We start from the raw sequence: 20,509 nt of genomic DNA on the forward strand, positions 1-20,509 counted from the left end.
GACCCTGAAAGAGAGACTAAATTCCTATGAGGTGTAGCTAGCTAATTGGTAACACAGAACATGGACTTTGAGGGGATATAACACTAAATTAATTAGTTCAGAGATGCACTGAGTTCACAACTGGATTACAAGGGTTGTCTGATTCCCTCAAAACAATAGCCTTAATTTAAACCAACCATATAAACTTGCCTTCCTTTGCAATCCTTCCAATTATCAAGCAAACAGTTGCAAATCGTTGATCACAGGCTTAATAAGCTCATTCATGCTATTATTCAGAATTTAAACCTGCTGAATATTCTTACTTCAACAAGTAAAACTATATCCTCCACAATCTAAAATGTAAAGCCATTTTGCTTGCTTCTCTATATAGGATACTATAAAAATATTTTCCCCAGTATAAAAGATAAAGAAATTATACTAGAAACCATAAACAAAAATTAAAAGCAAAATTCCTGTATTCATTTTAGAAATGCATTTAACAAACATTTTTCTCTAGCATTAGGGGAAAGATTTTAATCTAAAGTCTTGTTGATTTTGTGCAATGTGTTCTCTTGGCATGAAAATGCCATTAATCTACTTTGATTCCTATAGAAAAGAGTATTCTTAAATTCTTATCAACAAGTAAGATTTGCACAGTAACTTGAAATGCAGCATAAAAAGCCAAAAGCTGAAATTAAAAGAGTAAACACATGCACGCGCACACACACACACACACACACACACACAAACTCATATGTATACATACGTTTACATATATTTTTAGGAATATAGCCTTAATGCAATTTAATTCTCAGAATGTGGTGTTTGTTTCAACCTCAATTCTCAAGCATTCCACCTAATATCTCTTTTTTATCCTAGAACATTTGGCAAAATAAACACAGTTTTGAAAATGCTGGTTTAGATCATTAGTATCTCTACAATATAACTTCAAAGATTTAAGTTTTTCAATGTTTTGCATAGAAAATTTGCCACGTTTTCCACTTCAGAGTAAAAGAAATTTGCAGAACCTCAGAGCAGCATCACCTTTTGTTTGACTAGAATCAACCTAGACATTAAATTCAAAGCTTAAGGTAGAGATATTTCTACCAATAATCATAAGCTTCTAAGAAAAGAGGAAATAAATATATTCTTCTAGAGGGGAGAATAGGGATGGTGATTAAAATGAGGGAAATTGAACCAGACCTGAGGTTTTTGTTATTATTATTACAAGTTGAAATATAAAATCCATGAAAAACTGAAGTTGTCAGATGCAACATAAGGGAAGTAATGTCTATGGTAAACTTCCAAATTTATGAAAGACACTGAATCCTAGTGTAAAGGCAAATCATAGAGTAAAAGTATATCCTCTATAGTTATATTTGAATTCTCATTTTTATAGATTTCCCCAACCCTCTCTTTCATTTTCATTGAGCATGTGCTGTAAAAAAATGTCAGTCACATTTTCACTATTTCAGTAGCACTGTCTTGCCTCTGAAGCCATTTAAAAATAATCCTATCTGTTATTTTGGCTGAATTCCACTGTCTTTCCCCCTCCTCCTTTTTTGTTTTTGGTTGTACCTATCCCAGTTATTTTATGACAACCCTAATCCTCTACCTTAAAGGCAAAAAGAATAAAGAGTACCCAAAATTCAGGCTCACCAGAGTTCTGCATGAATTACTTGATCAGACTGCACAATTAATACTGTGCATATTAACAGAGATGTTGGGCAAGTAGGGTAGCCATTCAGAACATATTCCATGCTTGACAGACATTTTCAATATTCTCTTCTGCTTCCTTCTCATCAGCCAGTAAGCACATCTAAGTCGTCTCTATCCTAATAACAAAACCCTTCCTTCCCTTGATGCAATTTCCTTTTTAAGTTCCAACATATCTCATCCTTCATCATCATATATCTGAAAAAAAAGTCATCATTACCACTTTCACTTTCCAACTTTTCATTTACTCCTCAACCCACTGGACACCAGCTTCTTGGCTCTCAAAAATCACCAACAACCTTTTCAATGCCAAAACCAGTGGCCTCAACTTACATAATTCCTGCGGTATTTGTTGATTGCTCACTTCTTCTAGACTTTCTTTGCCCTTTGCTTTTATAACAAAAAAATTCTCTGGTGTTGCTCAACTTGGGTTGCCCTGGCCACTCCTAGGGGTGAGGGATTAACTTCCAACATCTTGCCCTGTTATTTTCTCTGCATTCTAGACTTAATCCAATGTTATTCTAGATTTTTCTACATGGCTTTCACTAGCACTTAACTCCATATCATTTCACACTCCTGACCCCTCACTCTTCATCCACCTCTCAAGCCTCTTCCTCTGTTTCTCCTATCCTACTGTAGCACCATCCATCAATACTGAAAGCAGCCTTTTGTTACATCAAGATGGGTAACAGATTAGTGTTGGCTTGATTTATAATGAAATAAATGTCTTCATGGATGGAAGAGGCAGGCCATGGGTCATTAGATGGTCCCCAAATGATGAAGCAAGACAGAGAAGAAATGATTATGTGTTGGGGGGGGTTTTATATAAAAAGTGAGCAGGGTCTTGAGGATGCAGTTTTTAGCCTGATATCTACTAGATGCCAAAGAGAGTATTTGCCTGGCTAGAACCAATTGTATTTCAGAACTTAAAAAAACTGTCATAACAAAATGAAAGTACCTAGCAGAGCATCTGGCACACAGTAATTGTTCAATAAATGTCAGTTGACTCTGAATAAACACCTATTACAGGACGTTTTTATTGGGTGTGAAAATGGGGGTTCAAATTTTATTCCTAAATATAAACTCCTGCCTACAGATACTAAGATTGATTTAAAAGTATAATACATTCCTGGAGGTGAAGGTGGTTGTAAACACTGTTTCTCCTGCCACCCAAGTGCTACAAGAGCCAATGTCAAATTGCCTGGGCCTGCCAGCATAAGGAAGTATCAAGGGAAGTCTCAGGCCTCTAACATCTCACATGGTTAAATTCTATACCATTATTCGCACCAAGCCAATCAGAAAGGGACCCTTAACAGCACAGAAGCCATAGATTTTTACTGTATTTTCTGACTTCCTATTTCTTAAGTCTTTCCTGCTCTAGAAAGCAAAAAGTATAAACTCTCAGAAGTCTGGATGAGTGCTTCACAAGAGTCTCCTCATAGGAATCCAAGGAAACCCTACTTATTTTCACTTTAAAAACCTGCCGTTTCAAGAGGGTTTTATTTTCTTCTGTTTTAATGATTATTCAACATGAGGAATAACATGAGCCAGGACTCCTCTCCTGGATCTGAGATGATCAAGTTTTTTTTTTTCCAACATGATTATATTTATTTTTATTTTTTTAAAAAATGTTGTGAGTACACAGAGGGTGTGTTTTCCTTATGTCCAAATCATTGCAGGCTTCCTCAGAGTGCTAATGGTTGCAATTCTTGGGAACAAGGGTTTCCCTCACTTACTAGTTTAGGGAAAACTCTGCTAACAGCAATACAGCATTTCAACCTTCTTTTGGATTTCATGAAATGAGGAATGTGGTATAAGGAATTCCCCAAACAAAATGTTAGGAAACCGTGCAGCTCTTTCTCTCCTTCCTTCCTCCTCCTCCATTCTACAAGAAAGTTTGCCTTGACAGTCTCATTGCCTACTGAAGGAAATTTCCGCTCACAATAAACAAAACAAACTCACTGTCAAAGGTCTTGAGTTCTGTGTATACCTTAAAGTTTCAAATGTAATATTACATAACACGTCATAATATTTCCCAGACAGCCTGATGAAAGTTAGAATGCTGCATGAAATGAATGATAAGTTGGTGTTTAGTTGGCTTGAGCACTCCATCTCACAAAGCTTTTGCTTATCACTATTAATTTGTCAAGCATCCCATAACAAAAAATCCCAGAAGGCTAACGTGAAAAAGGTAGCTGACACCCAAAACAAGACTAATTTTGTTTGCCTAAAACAATCAACTACATGCTTGTTACAGCTGAAAATCCTGAATAACTCACACTCAAACCCCCCACACCTTCTTGAACTGACTCTATACTACTCTATAAATGTTTACAGTGAAATAGATGCTTATAGGCAAAGGTATCCTATAATCCCCCAAAATATGTATTACTGCTTTCTAAAAAACTTTAACATCAGAATAAGGAAGAATTAAAACTTTTAACTCCCAGGATCAGAGAGTGTATGCAATTTCATCCTTCAACATTTTTTAGTTTTTATCATCATAAACAGAATAATGTATATAACGGGTTTTGTTGGTGATGATGTAACACTTTATTATGGTCCTTAATTTGTTTTACATCTCATGTCATAAACTGATTGCTAATTAAACAATCAGAAGATGTGTAAATCTTTTCCTATTCTTAATATTTAAATGTACTATATCTGAGGAGGGAGATAAAAACTCACAATGACAGAGTTTAGTCACTAACTCATAAAAAGCTGACATTATATTTTCAGAGCAGTAACTTCAGTTTAACATTTAAATATCTACAAAGCCTTATTGCATGTCAAGTCGCAAAGTTGAGGAAGCAACAGTGCTTTAAGGCTCTGAAGGATGTCCACAGGAAGAGACCTTTGGGAAATGAATTTAGTATGTCCCAGGCAGAAAGAGATTTAATGACAACAGGAGGGAACTGCACGAGGGATCTACAGGTGAAGATAAACTCCTCATGATCCTACTGGAGATGCAATAGTACCCTCAGAAGGCAATATTTTCCTCCCCTGACAATTATTTAATTCTAAGGAATATGCACAAATTGGCCAGACTTCTAAGGATGATTCCATTCTCCAAATGGGCTGCATTCAGTAGTTAATCTCCTATCTGTTCACGTGAGTACATCTTATTTTTTCCTACTACTAAGCTCAATACCCATTAGTACAAAAAAAGTGATAGGAAGACTACGTGGCTACTTTCTTCTTTATTTCTGTAATCACTCCCATTAATATTTTAGGTATATTTAACAGACTTTCAGCATATGCCTCATCTACAATTTTAAAATTCATTTTAAAATGTGCCTTTGTTCACTGCAGAAAAAATAGACACCAGCAGTTTTTTTCCAGCACAAACATTTATATTTATTTATGAATCAGCTTGTTTTGTTCTTGCAAATACATTCTCTCTTGCTGTGACCATTTTTGGTTTATGAAAATCAAAAACAATTTTTGAGCCCTTTAACTTATATTTAACTCAGTAAAATGAGCTGGAGTTTCTTCCAACATGTAAAATTTTTGGATAATTATTTTGCCATTCGAAGCACCTCACACCCAATTGTCCCAAGATTTTTAGTTGTTATTTTGTTGTTGTTGTTGTTTAACATCCTTTTTTGGCTTTTGTTCCCAGATAGTTTTATTTTCAGTGTCCTAATGTTCTAGCAATACCACTTAGTAAATACATAATATATAAAGTTTCTGCCTTCAGGATTGCAAAATACCTTGGACATTAAATCTTATAGCACATCTATAGCAATATCTTACTGTTCAGTTTGAAAAGCAGAGACACATAACTATCAGGGTACTGAACCAACAGCACTAGGTATGTTATCACCAAAGCCCTCAGCATCCCTTGACCATCTTCCCGTCAGAAAAACAGAGGAAAAATATTTCTGACACAGAAATAACATCCACTAAAATACTGACTTTTAAACCTTTCTGACAGCAACAAATAGTAAGAAACACACTTTACATCCTAACTCAGTAATATGTGCATGAATTTGAAATAAGTCTCCCCCAAAACATCTAATCTTACTACATGACACATGTTGATATTTTCTTACTATTTAATGCAATTCTGTTTAATAGAAATGCTAGTCACAACCTACTAAATGGATTTCATTATGCATTAATGAGTTGTTGCCTACCACTTGAAAACTACAATGATAGAATAAATAGGCTTTTCTAATACCACAAGGTAATGCTGTTGGCTCCAAATACAGTAGAGTAAACCTATATAATTTTGACACCACTACTTCAGATTGTGATAACTGAACCTGAACCAGCTTGAAATATATATTTTAGATACCTATAAAAAGGTTTTGCTAAACAAAATAATAATGTCCAGGCCGGGCATGGTGGTTCACGCCTGTAATCCCAGCACTTTGGGAGGCCAAAGCAGGCAGGTCACCTGAGGCAGGAGTTCAAGACCAGCCTGGCCAACATTGTGAAACCCAATCTCTACTAAAAATACAAAAATTAGCCTGGTATGGTGGTGGGCGCCCATAATCCCAGCTACTTGGGAGGCTGAGGCAGGAGAATCGCTTGAACCTAGGAGGCAGAGGTTGCAGTGAGCTGAGATTGTACCACTGCACTCGAGCCTGGGTGAAAGAGTGAGACTCCAACTCCAAAAATAAAAAATACATACATACATACATACATGCAGCTGTGTTGCTAATTACAAATGTGTGTAAATATTCAGGCCAATCTACTTACAAAAAACTTTATTTGTTCTTAGTCCAAACTAGTTTCTAAATCGAATACTGTCTTTAATTTTTCAAAATTTTAGTGTATCTTAACATTCAAACTCAAAAATGTTCAAAAATTAAAATCATATTTTGAAATATATATATTTTCATTTATCAGCCACTTTTTTGTTTATAAATCTGCTCTGGGCATCATCTAATAACAATAGTAATGAGTATATGGTTTATTTGTGGAACATTTTAAACTTCAGAAAACCCTTTCACTTTTGTGAACTGGTAATGACTAGCAATCCCTGGATTACTAAATATTTAAAAAGCATGTAATGACATTTGCCAGACTCAAAATGAAACTTAATATTTGGTTTGTTCTGCATGTAACAGATTACTCAATCCCATGAAGAAATGCAGGTGTCTGGCCATCAATGATTGCCTCTATTTCAGAGATTCAGCCCACCCCTGCCATCCCCCCACCAAATTTGGAAGATATGAAAGAAATTTAAATTTCAAGGTAAAGGACCAAGCCAAGTCGTGGAGTCGGAGGAGTTGTGGGGGTGGGGGGAGGCCTGTCACACAGCCTCCTTTATATGGAGGTACCTACCAAAGAACTCAGAACAGATGTTTGTGTTTTATAAACATTTAACTTTTTGGCAAATTGAAGGCTTAGGAAGCTAAGGGAGTGAAGGGCAGGCCAGGAAGTCAGGGATTCCTGGATGTGAACCCAGCCTCCATCTTATTCTGTTTTTGCTCTAAATCAATGCCAAACTCTTCACACCTCAGCTGCTTTATAGCAGGCAAGAATTATACTGAGGACAAAACTGTTTTCTGGAAATGTCATGGGTTAAATGATCACTATTACAGCTCTCAATGGTACTTCCACAAAAGGCAAAGCACTCTTTATGTATATTATTTACCTTCATTATATTAGGAGATCAAAGTAAAATAGCTGTAACCTGCTAAACTGACCTTGAAAACAAACCGTTCTTTCCATTCCTTTCCAAGTTTTTGTCCGCTTTACTAATGATCAGTTATTCAACCAATTAGGAAACTCAATCATGTGATCTTAAAGGTTTTTCAAGTACCTGTAACAGCTCTGAGTTAAGAATTATCTGGTAGACGTTAATGGCAAGTTCAGGGCCTTCAACTTTATTTGGCCAGTCTCTATTGGACCATCTACCTATAGGAAATGCCCTGCCATCGAAGGCCCAATTTGGCAACCTATGGGAAATAAGTAGTTCGTCCCTGTTACGAAAAGCAGCTCCATTCTCCATATGGATGAGGAGGCACCACATCCATACCCAGCTCTGCCCATAGTGCTCTGGGCTCTTCAAAGGGCAGAATGTGGTTTCACTTTCTCCCCACTACTTCATGAGAAAAGCAGCCTGGTCGCTTCCTGGCATTTAATGAATGGTCCTCTCTCCGTGGATTTGGACTGTTGGTCCTTCCAACCAGTCATTAGTTGGCAGGAAATGCCCTCCTCAGCAATCACTATTGTGTAAATAAAGCCATAAACTTTCGAAGGCCCATGCAATCCCAGACCACAAAGCTGCACGTGTGGGGGGGGAGGGACCTTGATTGTAAAAGCACTGCCTTCCAAATTAAACTCAAACCACATGATACAGTTCATAAAATATACAAAACATGCAGCCCAGTGACAGATTTATTGTGGCCTTACAGAATAAAGAAAAAAAAAACTCTATATGGAAAACACAGCTACTTTTGACTCAAATAGCCCCCAAACAGGAAGTTAAAAGCAAATCAGCCAGCTGTGGCCTCACTAAGTTATGAAGGAGCCCAGTGCAACCAGCATTTCCTGTCATTGCTTGTCACCGTTTCTGAGTGCCTCTGTCTGAACTGTTTTCTTAGATGGCTAAAAATATTACAGAGATTTCTTTGGGGATAGACACAAGGCAACAAGGAGGCCTATTATATGATCTAGGCTTGAAAGTGAAAAATGTAACTTTTCTCCAAAAAACATTCACTTAACACAGGTTACAGATTCAGTCACTTGAACCACTGCATTTTAATGAATATTGGAATAAAAGCCCATATTTGTAAAAGCATTTAAAATCAGATCTTAGGTTGCCTGTTTCCTGTTAATTTAGGATAAATATTCAGAACCACAATTTTCATATGCCTGATTAGTAAGTGACAGAGCTGGAAACTACTATATCCCAGAAAACTAGCTTCTTAGAGGTTTCTCTCATCATCATCATCATCCCACAAAATTACTTGTGCAAGTTCAAAGTATGTGCATGTATGAGATCTCTAAATCAAATCACATTTTAGATCCTTTTATGATGATGTGATGATGATGATGATCACACTCTTCACAAAATACGGAGGCAGTCCCGTCTTTTTTTCAGCACTGTGAAATGCCAAGCCTTAGGACACATCTTTTTAGCCTATCAACTTTTCAATCACAAAAGAGCTTTGGAGGGGGAGTTTCGGTAACAAAGCAAAAGCATTCTGCCCTGGTATTGTTGCTGCACTGAATTTCAGTGTATATAAATGAATTCCCCAGCAAAACCAGGTTATTAAACATGGGGAAGAGGGGCAACTTGCGAGTCAGTCAAAAGTCCCACCAAAACATGGATGAACCTGGAGGACATCATGTTACATGAAATAAACCAGGCACAGAAATACAAATACTGCATGTTCTCACTCATATGTGGAAGCTGAAAGAGTTGATCTCATAGAAGCAGTGAGTAAAACATTGGTAACTAGAGCCTGGGAAGGGTGGGGGTGGGGGAATATCCAAAGGCTGGTTAATGGACACAAAACTATACCTACATAGGAGGAATAAACTGTAGTGTTTTATAGCACTGTGGGGTGACGATAACAACAATTTAGTTTATGTTTTCAAATAGCTAGAAGAGAGGATTTTGAAAGTTCCCAACACAAAGAAATGACAAACGTTTGAGGTGATGGGTATGCTAAAGACTGATTTGATCATTACACATTGTATGCATGTATTGAAATATCACACTCTACTCCATAAATATTACAATTATTGTCAATTTAAAATATACATATAAATTTGTAAAAAGAACTCCCAAACCCTCCCTCTGGTCAATCCACAGGTTTTAGCCCTTCCTCCTCATTTAGATGGGTGACACTGATTTTCAACTCATCTTCCGTGGTGAGTGGGACATACCCTGAACTGAAGTTTAGAGGCGGACATAAAGCCCTTCACTGCTCATACTGGTCTCCCCTGGTTCTGATATCATGATGACTAAATGTCGTGATGACCATTTACCTAAGGCCTCAAATTCACAAATTGCCTCAGATGCAGATGTTTAAAACTATCTCCAGTTTAGGCTATGTATTTTGACCCTGTATTTTCATTTGCATTACAATGTTAATTTAACAAATGTAAACATATAAAGTACATCACAAAAAAGTCCCGCCAAAATCCAAGGTCTTTCTCAAAAAAGGGCCTCCCTTGGGGAGCCTGCCAATCTGAGTCTGGCCTTGACCCTGACTTCAGAAAGCCAACAGAATGCATATTGACACAGCCTCTGTCTGCAGCTGAGGCCGCTGCTATAGGCATTCATGAAACATATCAGATTACACAGGCATAGTACCCCAGTCCCTCCCTAATTATTTTATTTGGAAGTCCTTAAATATAAAATGTAACTCTATAACATGTACTATGTTTCACTTCATGTATCTGGGTGAGCTAATAAGGTTTTTCTTCACGTCCAATTACTTGGGGGAAAATGCTGACATAAAGGAGTTGGGAGTTTAACATTTTCTCAAAATCACTTCTGAAAGAAATGCCCCCATTCTTTCTTCGGGATCCTCATGGATCACAGACAGCAAACAATTTAAAAAATATCAATGTACCCTTTAACAAAACAGCACCCCCAACTGGGCCATTATCAAGCGCCTACTTTTCAGAGGACGAATACAAACTCTTCACTTGGGTACTGAGGTTAAATGTGATCCCCCACCTCTGTGCCATGGGTCTTGTTGAATTTGTCATTACATATTTTAAATGGAATTCAGAAAAACCAGTGTATAGTATATGAATCCAACCTTAAAGCAACCACCTTAATATTATATATTGTGACAATCTCATTTTCCCTATTGGTAAATTAAGTAAGGAATTATTTCATGAGATATATGTCCAGTTAATATTCTACAGCGTGCTTTTGTTTTGTGTTGTTTTGCTTTCCCGCGTAGAAGCTGAGTACTACAAAACAAAAGGTGAAATGCAAGCTCTCTGGCTCTTTCACTCTCTCATTTTGCTAATAGACCACCCCTCCCATGCCACTCTCCAACACAACCTGTTGTTTGGTTATTTTGTACTGCCACATAAGGAGAAATTGCAAGCGCTGAACCTAAAGATTGATTATCCTCTGGGCACAAAAGATGATTGTGGTGGATCTGAAATGACAGCTCTTGTCTCTTCTACTGTGTGGACTTTGCTTTCTGGACACAATAAAAAGAGGCACTATTCATACCTGTATCTTGGTAAGTAAAAACCTATGCAAATCCAGCCTCTAAATGGGCAATCAACATCTGACTGAAAATGAGACAGCTCCCAGTGTCCTTTTTGGATTTTGTCTGTAACTTCATCACTTCCTAAACTATACATGACGGGAGGCATCAGAGTCACAGTATTTCTGATTTTTTTTTTTCTTATTTTTAATCTGGTGAAACAGTTAAAGAACTGTTTCTATGTAAACATTTCTTTGTAATGAAGACTGATATCCCTGGGATGTAGGGGAGGTATTCTAAATGCAACTACAGGTGAAAGAAAAGTAGCAGCTGGCTTTCAGGCCAGTCCTCAAGGTCTCAGCCCCAAACCTGCATTGCTTGCATCTTCCTGGACTTGAGTTGCTACTGTGGCCTCTAACAGAACAGTCATTCAATCTAGTGTTCAGTCTGCTTATTGGTGTTGATTTTTCTTTTGTCAATAAAAACCAGAAATAATGCTATAAGGAAGAATGTTCATAACATGCAAAAACAAGTTAGAAAGATTAATCTAGTCTTTCGTTTATTTAACAAACTTTTACTGAGAACCTACTATTTACCAGGCATTAGGGATATGAGGTAAAGAGACCCAATAACCTCTGCTTAATGAATAGTTACTGGTACATTCAAGGAAACCTGAGTAAGCCTGAAGAAACCTTTCTCAATTTTCCACACCAGTTGAAGGCAATGCCAAGAAGCTCAGGATTCAAAGAATCCAATGTGGACAATTTTAAGCTAATTTGAATGATCCTAAATTGAAAACAAAATCCAGCCAACTATCAGACTCCAGGATGCTCCCATGGCTTAAAGAGATCAAATGACTTCTGGTCTCTACTGCCAACCCCCTGCATTTCTGTCCAGGTTGCCTTTTCTCAATGGGAGGCCCTTTCTTTCTAAGCCCTTCAAGTTCACTCACCGGGCACAAAACAAACTCCTGCCTCAAATCAGAAAACAAATCATTTCTTTTCCTCATGAGCCAACTTAATGTTGATGCAAGTAAAACTTGAGAGTCAACATAATATTTCAGGAAGCATGTCAAATTGTCTCCTATGCTTGGGCTTCTAGAAAATCACCATATACATACAAAGGGAGAACACACACACACACACACACAGACATTTAAATCAAGCCTCCTTTTATTCTTGCTTTCTCTTGAGTTCTGAGCAAAACATCTTTTTTTTTTTTTTTTTTTTTTTTTTCCTGAAAGTTAACTGCCTGGAGTTGAACATTCAGAGCCCTGGCTCTTTTCCTAAGCCTCAGAGAGACATCACTGTATCAAATATTTATTATAGTTTACAGTGAACCTTTTTTCTTTCATTCTTAGAATTGAAGGAATGCTGTAAAAATAGGTATTTTCTGTAATCTTCCAGTGAGAAAGCAATGCACATCTGTATACATTGTTTTGAACTGACCACTAATTTGCACACTCACGTACGTGTTTGTGTGCCCAGGCAATTTGGAAGTCCTGTTATTTCTCAAATAAAAATGGTAAGGTCCTACTTCTCAGATTGTATTGTTTTCCCCAGCAATCTTTTAAAAACAATGTCACTCAATCTAATACCAAGCAGATCTAAATGATGAGTTAATAATGCATTTTTACTAGAATGATCTGAAAAAAATATTTTGTTATCCCTTTCAGGTCATGTGGATGTTATTAATATCCAATAAGACAACTGATACCTTATTTATCCTAATTCTCAAAGTTGCCTTTCCAACACTGTCATTTGGCTATCTTGAGGCAATAGATAACCATCTAGGAAGAACAGAATGTCATGGAACCATCTGGTATCCTTAAGACCTAAAAGCTCACATTATTAAAGATCTAATTGCTTTCTTTCAGTCATAATTTATGTTTGTTTACTGGTTGGTTAATTGACAGTTAAAACAACTTGCTCCCAGACACAGTTTCTTCTCTTTCAGGAAAAGTGTCCATCTCATTTTAGCTGAGGCTCGGGTTTCTTTCTATATTTGAAGTGAGAGCTATTTCTCTCCTAGAGAAAGGCAGAAAAATCCCACAAACACAACTTCTGATTTCCATTTTCTTGATATCACATACATTTGAATGAGGAAAAATCCATCTGTTCTGCCTAGTAGACAATGTCATAAGAAAACTCAACAGCATAGAAGAACCTTGATGAAGTAAAGGTGAGTGTAGCCTTCATGCTCTTACAGACACTTGATAGCGTTAACATGGCAGTGACAATTGTCTAACTTTAATTACAGGATGAAATTACTTGTCAAAAATGTACTATAACTTATGTACTGTCAGCTATGCCCCAATCTGTTTGTAAGCCTATCAGGCAACATTATTTATTTGAAAACAGAAAAAGTCTGCCACCTTCCTGAATTTATTGTACTATAAGCAGAATAAAAGTAAAATGTTATCACTAGAAATCTTCATTTTAGAGCTTCTCACACCATTCCCTCCCCTCCTCCCTCACACATAAAGGCAGCTGGGTGGAGAACAAAACTATACTAAACTATACTGTCAACATCTGCACAACAGTCAAGAGACTGTCACTGTTCCAGCATGTGTGGTACTATACAGTCACTCAAAAGACAAAACCTTTCTTATTCCCAAGCTGCTGTGATTACTGGGAAGTATCACAGTGAAGCTGGAGAGATAATAATACACCTACTGGTCAAAAGCATGAAGCATGCAAGTGCCTGGAAGTACAATGAGAGGCAAGAGAACCCTTTAGAAGCAAATACAATACAGACAACTAGGGGAATGTACATTCTCATCTTCTTTGAATGTTTAGGTTCTTGTAAGTGCACAAAAATGCCTTCCGTTTAAATTAAAAGCTGTACCCAAAATCCATTCCACTGTGAGTTTATAAGCTATTCATTTTTCTTTTTAATGTAACATTTATTAAGCACCTAGTTTGTGCAAAGCATTATTTAGGTAGAGGGTAGGTGCAAGAGAATACCAAAGGTACTTTGCTACCAGCTCATAATCATAAAAAGCAGCTGTTGTGAAATGCCTGAAGTGGACAGTTGAGGAAAAAAAGGTAGTTTATAATAGTCCTGGGAGTCATTACAATTGCTTAAAGTAGCAAAGGAAATTAGAGAAATGAAGTAGCTCTTAGAAGTAGAGCAAAACATGCAGTCACCACCTCTAGCCCAGCACTATATCAATTATCTCTCAAAACATTTTTTTTTTAACAAACCCTTTCACTTATGGTTTCATATAAAGTCTCCAATCTCATCATTGTATGAGGCAGCAGAGTGTTAACTGGCAAAATTTCCTCCTAATTTCTCTGACACCAGTTTAGCTTATCTATTCTAGCCTCAAGGTTTAGTATTTTCACTTTTTTTTTTTTTTTTTAAGGATGCATTTGGTCCGAAGTCTTTTAGCAGCAAGGCAGCACATCCGGAAGCAACAGTACTGAACTGGGATCTAAGTCCATAACCACTAAAAATGGGAGAAGTTGCTTTTTCTCATCCTCCCTTTACCAAAATGCAAGTGTTTATTGCTCTACCTGCAGGAACTCTCATTCTAGACATGAAGCAATGAATTGCCCCACATACTTCTCTCAAGAATACTATGAAAAATTGCTGAAAATTTGTTGTACAGTAAATTCCATTGTAAACAGTTTGACTGTTTCTAGGTAGACTACAGCACCTGGGCAGAAAACTGCACCATGCTTTAATAAGTGCAAAACAATATTTTTCTCCCTTTCCACACACTTGCTAAATTTAGTAGCCGAGTGTCTGTCAACCAAGTAGTTTCTACTACTTTGGGAGAAGTAAGAAGTGAACAGAGATAGAATATTATCAGCTAAGCTGTGGGCAGAAGCCCATTTTAGGTTATATTTGAAGAAGTGTTGGTAAATATGAAAGCATTCCCCAAAAGTATCGCACATTAGAAAAAAGTTAAAAATTACTTTAAAAAGTAGTTATTCAGGACTAGATTTTCATGGGCCAAGGAGAAAATCAGAATATAATCAGGAAAAACCCAAGGTGCCTGATAAGCCTCATTGTCTATTTACCTTTCATTGGAGGGGGAAACAAAACAAAACAAAATTCAGATCAATTGTATCAAGCATGGATGTTTAGTCATTCCCACATACCAACAATGTTTCCCAAACATTATTTCAGTAATCACCCAAACGTTTATTCACTAAAGCAGGGAGTCCGCTTAATAAAAATGTACCAATCATTTCAAAATTAAATCTTGCAAGTTTTGTTTTAATTGGTTCTTTCCCATGAAGTCTACCCAAGAAGACGGAGAGGCTGTGGGGATCCCAGCTCAATTTACCAACGATGTAAGAACATCTAGGAAAAAATAACTTTTAAAACATATTACTTGAATTAGAGCCACAATTAATTTTTCTGTTTTATCTCTCATCTAGCTAGCTAGCCAGCTATCTAAGAGTGCTCAGAAAAACACACAGTAGGTCTATTACCCTAATTACGAAACTACAACAATGAATCACTTACTTAAATGTCAACTTTCATTACTTGTCTGGGTTTAATTTCGTTTTCTTACCATAAAAGCTTATTGTGTGAGTGTTAAAAACTAAAGTTCCCTTTTTAATAGTCTCCTAAAATCTACTCTCATGTCCTTCAAACCCCAGTAGTAAAAGCGAGCTGCCCAAATGTGTTGACTCAGGGCAGGAAGAGACAAGGTTCTGCAAGGAAGCTGTGGCACTGCTCACGATATCGCGTGAAAATGGGGAAATTAGTTGTTAAAAAGCATTTGCTGATGATATGCCATGCAAGAAGTTCCTTTAAATTAAAAAGATAGAAGAAAGCAGAAAAAAAAAAGAAAGAAGGAAGGAAGGGGAGGAAGAGAAGAGGAGGAGGAAGAAAAAGAAACAGGAGGAGGAAAGGAGGAGGAAAATGGTCAAAGCTCTAAAATCGCAACAAGTTGCAGGATGACTTTTCCTTCTATTTGCTATTTTGTAAAATGAAGTGTAAACGGCATTATTTCCTCGGAGTCCTAGGAAGGCAGCCTCGCTTACAAATCCCAGTTCATCTCCAGCCTTACCTTACGCTGCTAGCGCAAACCCAGAGGCTAAGGGGCCCTGCTTTCAGCGGCAGCGGCAGGGGCAGCGGCAGCGACAGCGGCACATGCCATCTGTTAGCGGCAGAAGCAAAAGCAGCGCTGCGCGAGGTGGCCCCGGTGCCGGGAGAGCCTTTAGCAGGGGTGCATATTGAATGCCGCCATTTTAAAGCGAGGTTCCTGAAATCATCAGATATAAGCAAATTAAAGCCCGCCCCACCTCCAGAACTTAAGGGCTGGGACTCGCAACCCGGCTCCAAGTCGGCCGCTCTGGGGTATAAAATGTCAAGTCTACAGACAGGCGCACGCGGACTCTCGGACGGAGGCGACGGATTCCCCTCTCCCTTCTGCCCCCTTGACCCCTTGGTGCTTTTTGCAAGACTCCTTTCGATTCCAGGGACTAGAATACTTTCTTTTCTGGGCTCCTCGGGGTCCCTTCCCGGGGCCGGCCGGCGGGCTGTTGGGGGAGGGGACGAGGCCACGGACCGGCCCTCCCCGCTCCTCCCAGGCTCTTGGTTCAGTCCACTCGGAGCACACCTCGGAGCGCCCCAGCTCCCTCGCGGAGGCCGGGCGTGGGGCTCCCGCCCGTGCTCGCAGCCACCATAGCAACCTGGTCCCAACCCCGCCCGGCCTTTGCCAAAGGCGTGCCCTCCTCCCGGGCCAGTGCCCTTCGCCGGACGCCAGACGTCCCCTTGCGCAGCCCCGCCGATCCCGGGCAGCCCGGGCCAGGGCCGCGGCTCCGTGCGTCCCGCTCCGGACACACGCGGCACGCGGAGGGAAACGGCGCCGGCGAGGGGCTTTAGGCGCCAAAACGGAAACTCCCGCGAAACTCCGCTGGCCAGCGGAGCCGCGCGCGGGCATCCGGAGCGCCGGACTCGGAAGCGGCGCACGCGGCCGCCGGGCCCCGCCCCGCCCGGCCAGGTAGCGCGGCGCGCCCCGCGTCACCAGTGCTGCCGCCAACCTCACCTGGCTCCGCGCGCCGCTGTGGGACAGACGGGAATTTGGCCACGGGCCGCCCCGGCTCCCGCGCCCACCCCGGACTCTCTGGCCTCCGCCTCCCTCTCGCTGCTCCCAAAGAGCGCCAAAAAGTCGCGCTCCGGCTCACGCTCGGAGTGCGGGCACTTTCTTCCTGTAGGGCGCTGTTTCGTCGCGAAATATATTCTTTGTGTGGTTCGCTCACTGGTGCCTGGTTCTCCGAGAGCGCAGCGCGGGCTTTATTCTCAGGGGGTGTGGCGCCTCGCCCCCAAACCCAGCGGCCCAGCCCCCGCTGCACAGACCCTTTGTCATTTCATTAGGAAGGGAAAGGGGGACAAATCATAACGCTCAGATTTTACAAAAGCGAAAACAAACGGAGCAGGCACACATCCCCAGAGGCGGGGGTGGGGTGGGGGTGCAAAGTTTCTGGCGCTTCAGGAACTGAAGTACCAGTGAGAAAGGCAGGGTGATTCACAGCGGGACGCTCATAGACACTTCCCAGACAGGTGAGAGGCGAAATGGGTCCTTTCAAAATTGATCTTAGTCGATAAATATGTCCACTCACTACAGGCTAAATAAATACATTCATACTCACCAGCTGCCTTCTTGGGGGTTTTATCTTTCATAAATGCCCCAATCCTTTATTTCCCTCTAAGAATTTCAGGCAGGGAAATGCTGATCAGTGCAATCTGTTCCCCTTCTTCCACGGAGTTTGCAGGATAAGAGGAACCCTGAGGTAAGGTTCCAGATACTTTGGAAAATGGACAAAGCAAATGCAGTTTTATATCTTGATTAAAAAGTGTGCATCTGCACAGGGAAATTACAAGTTTCGATTTAATGCAAGTGTAATAGAAGCACCAGCTGTCCCGTAATTGGAGCCCCACAATAATAAATGCGTGCTTTTATTTAATTTTACGAAGACAATTGTAGTTGATAACGCACACATATGCAGGATCGTCAGTGACAAGCTCATAGCAATTCATGGCTGCTTTCCTGTAATCAACTGCTTCACCCAGAGACAGAGTTCTACATGCTCTGCACAAAGTGCAAAACATTGCAGGAGATATTTAAGCAGCAGTTAGGTTGAAAAGTGGAGTGAATTCTCAGGCTAATTATACTTTTTAATTCTGATGGACTGATCCAAATAGAATTCTCCAGCTAATTTTAGGCAAGAAATCAATCTGTTTGTTAAGTGCAAGATAATAGAGTAGGGTGGTAATGGTTGGGAGGAGAAGACTGGGTACAAACTACCCTTCAAATAATTGAGAAAATACCCGATGGTGTTTGGCAAGTATTGTGAAAGTCATTGGGACAATGCGCAGGGATGGTGTCCGATACTTTGTTATTCTGGGTAGAAACCTAGCATGAGTCAAGAGAGTAGGAGTTTCCAGTTATTTGAGAAAAGGGGGAAAAGACTCTAATTCCTAACCACCTCTTCCCACCTTCCTTCAAATTTGCCGAATTGCCTGAACTGTTGTAAAAGTCAAATGTGTCTGACATACAGGAAGTGACTTTGGCCGTCCAAGATCTACCACAGCAAAAAGTAGGCAGTGTTGGCTACCACACTCAGCTAGAGAGAAGGGCATGGCTGAATTACATAACTTTATACCCAATGATCTAACAAATGAGGAACTGTTATCACAGCGAGTCAACAAAGGAGTCTTTATATTAAACATAACTTGGGTCAACACCCGTTCCTTTACCTCTGTCCACCATTGCAAGCCACATCTCCTGTGGGACATTCGGGGTTTTGCTAATAACACAAAAACTGGCTCAATCTTACTGAATTGCTGAAATAATTGTTTTATCTTAAATTTAAGGCATAAATAGGTCAATTTGCTATTTCTTGGGATACTATAGCTTCAACATTGTCTGTTGCTTTTAATTTCTGGCCAGTGAAAATTGCAGATGATACTTTATTGTTTTCTTTCCCATACTGGAGGGGAAAGAAACCTTATAAACAAATTTTAGCCTGGTAAACTGCCTTTCTTTTATCCAGGGTGGCATGACCTCCACAAATGAAGCTAGGCAAATTTCCATGCCACTAGGCCACTGGGGAATGTTGTCAAAGGCCCTAAGAAATTGCTAGTCCCTCCCCTCAGCATTTTAAAAAGGCCCATTTGCTCTCTGGGGGGGACTCACCTTGGAATTACTTTTCCATTTTCGTAGAGTGGTTAGAGCTAGCCAACATTTTCTCTTCTGTTCTCCTCTTTAGGCATAATTGGTGGCATGACCCAGGAAAAATAAGGTTGTGTAGTGACTGATACGCAAGATGAATTCTTACAATAATGTATGTGTATTACAGGCTCGGAATACATATCCCTGTTCCCCCATTGCGTTTTGAGATCATCTGAGAACGGCTATCCTGATGGATCTTCAAAAGTCAGTGTCTTGCAACTCGGATTGAAAAATTAAGTCCCTGGCTGAAGAAGAAGAAGAAGGAAGAAGGAAGAAAAAGAAGAAAAAGAAGAAGAAGAAGAAAGAAGTAGTCCCGTCCTTCTCTCCTAGCCAGTCAAATGCAGGTGTGTAAGCAAATGTTTCAACAAACCTAGGGGACATGCTTTCTCTGCTCTAACTAGGTCTTAACGCTTGAGACGGACACTTACACAAATGTTAAGGCTAGGATTCTGGGTAAGGATGTAGTAACCTCTCAAGTAGCATGTTCTTCCAATAAATATAATTAACTTTGATGCAGGAAAGAATTGTAAAAGTTATGTAATGGTTTAATAAAAGGATTATTGTACTCCACCACCAAACAAATGTTGCTGTGTTTTTAAAGATATCGGATAGGTGAAAAGTTAAACTCATGCGTGTATCAGTGAACCAGAGTCTTGAGAAGTTTTTGAACTTTCAACATATTCTATCAGAATTATCCTTTTACTCCTCTGCTAAGCCACATAACTCATTCATTATTCTTTGAAACAGACAGTCAATGTGTACTATTGGACATATGGGCAAGGCCGTGCTATGGACAAAAGGTCAAACATCTCTTTTCTGTTTTGAACTTGTGTAATTATTCTCACTGGTCTATCAACAATAGTATTATTTGCTACTGCTGTGTTCTAGCGATGGCTCCACAGGCTCCAGCCCCACAGCAGTATTTGTGGTAATTCCATAGAGAAGCCCCTGGCCATTTAAGGGTGGTCCAGGAGCTAAAGACACTGATTATTCATTCATTCTTGAAGAGTCTTTTTCATTCGGAGTTGGTAATTTGGACTTTGGGGTTCAACACAAAGGTTCCTACTAAAGAAATGGGAAAAAGGTTTAAACAAGTAAATGTTGGCTTCCAAGGTAACCCCTCTGTAAAATGTTATAGACTGTATTCTTACAGAAGAAACTATAAGGCAGTTTAGTAACTAGTTGAATGCAGAAACAATTGCAAGCATAGATAACAAATTGATCAACAATTCTCAGGTTGCAAAGAAAATTTCTGAAACTCAGTGTTTTTTTTTTCACATGGACAAAATTGTCAGAATTATTTGGACATATTCTAATATATACAGAAGAAAACAGGACAAATATATTTTAAAAAATCCTTCAAAGCGCACCTGGGCCTGATGGATTTACAAGGTGAATTCTCTTCCAAGCCTTTTAAGAACATATTATACAAATTATCCTTGATTATTGAAAAGTATAGTGTATTTCTTAAAGTTGC

The 20,509-nt window shown here is 39.4% G+C and overlaps 1 protein-coding gene across 6 annotated transcripts in view; it reads right to left on the reverse strand.

Annotated features, from left to right (window-relative positions):
• The window catches only part of MBNL3 (muscleblind like splicing regulator 3), a 119,784-nt gene extending 102,722 nt beyond the window's left edge, over positions 1 to 17,062 (reverse strand). For 2 of the 6 annotated variants that reach the window (XM_033201871.1, XM_033201872.1), the window contains exon 1: positions 15,865 to 16,070. The gene's annotated coding sequence lies outside the window, so the exon portion shown is untranslated. Of the gene's footprint in view, positions 1 to 15,864; positions 16,073 to 16,845 lie in introns of those variants that run through there. The other 4 variants (XM_033201875.1, XM_033201874.1, XM_033201876.1 and 1 more) reach the window with 3 other exon arrangements.
• Between the last annotated feature and the right edge of the window lie 3,447 nt (positions 17,063 to 20,509).

This window comes from Trachypithecus francoisi, unplaced genomic scaffold (assembly GCF_009764315.1).
Source record: "Trachypithecus francoisi isolate TF-2019V2 unplaced genomic scaffold, Tfra_2.0 Lachesis_group6, whole genome shotgun sequence".
NCBI lineage: Eukaryota > Metazoa > Chordata > Mammalia > Primates > Cercopithecidae > Trachypithecus > Trachypithecus francoisi.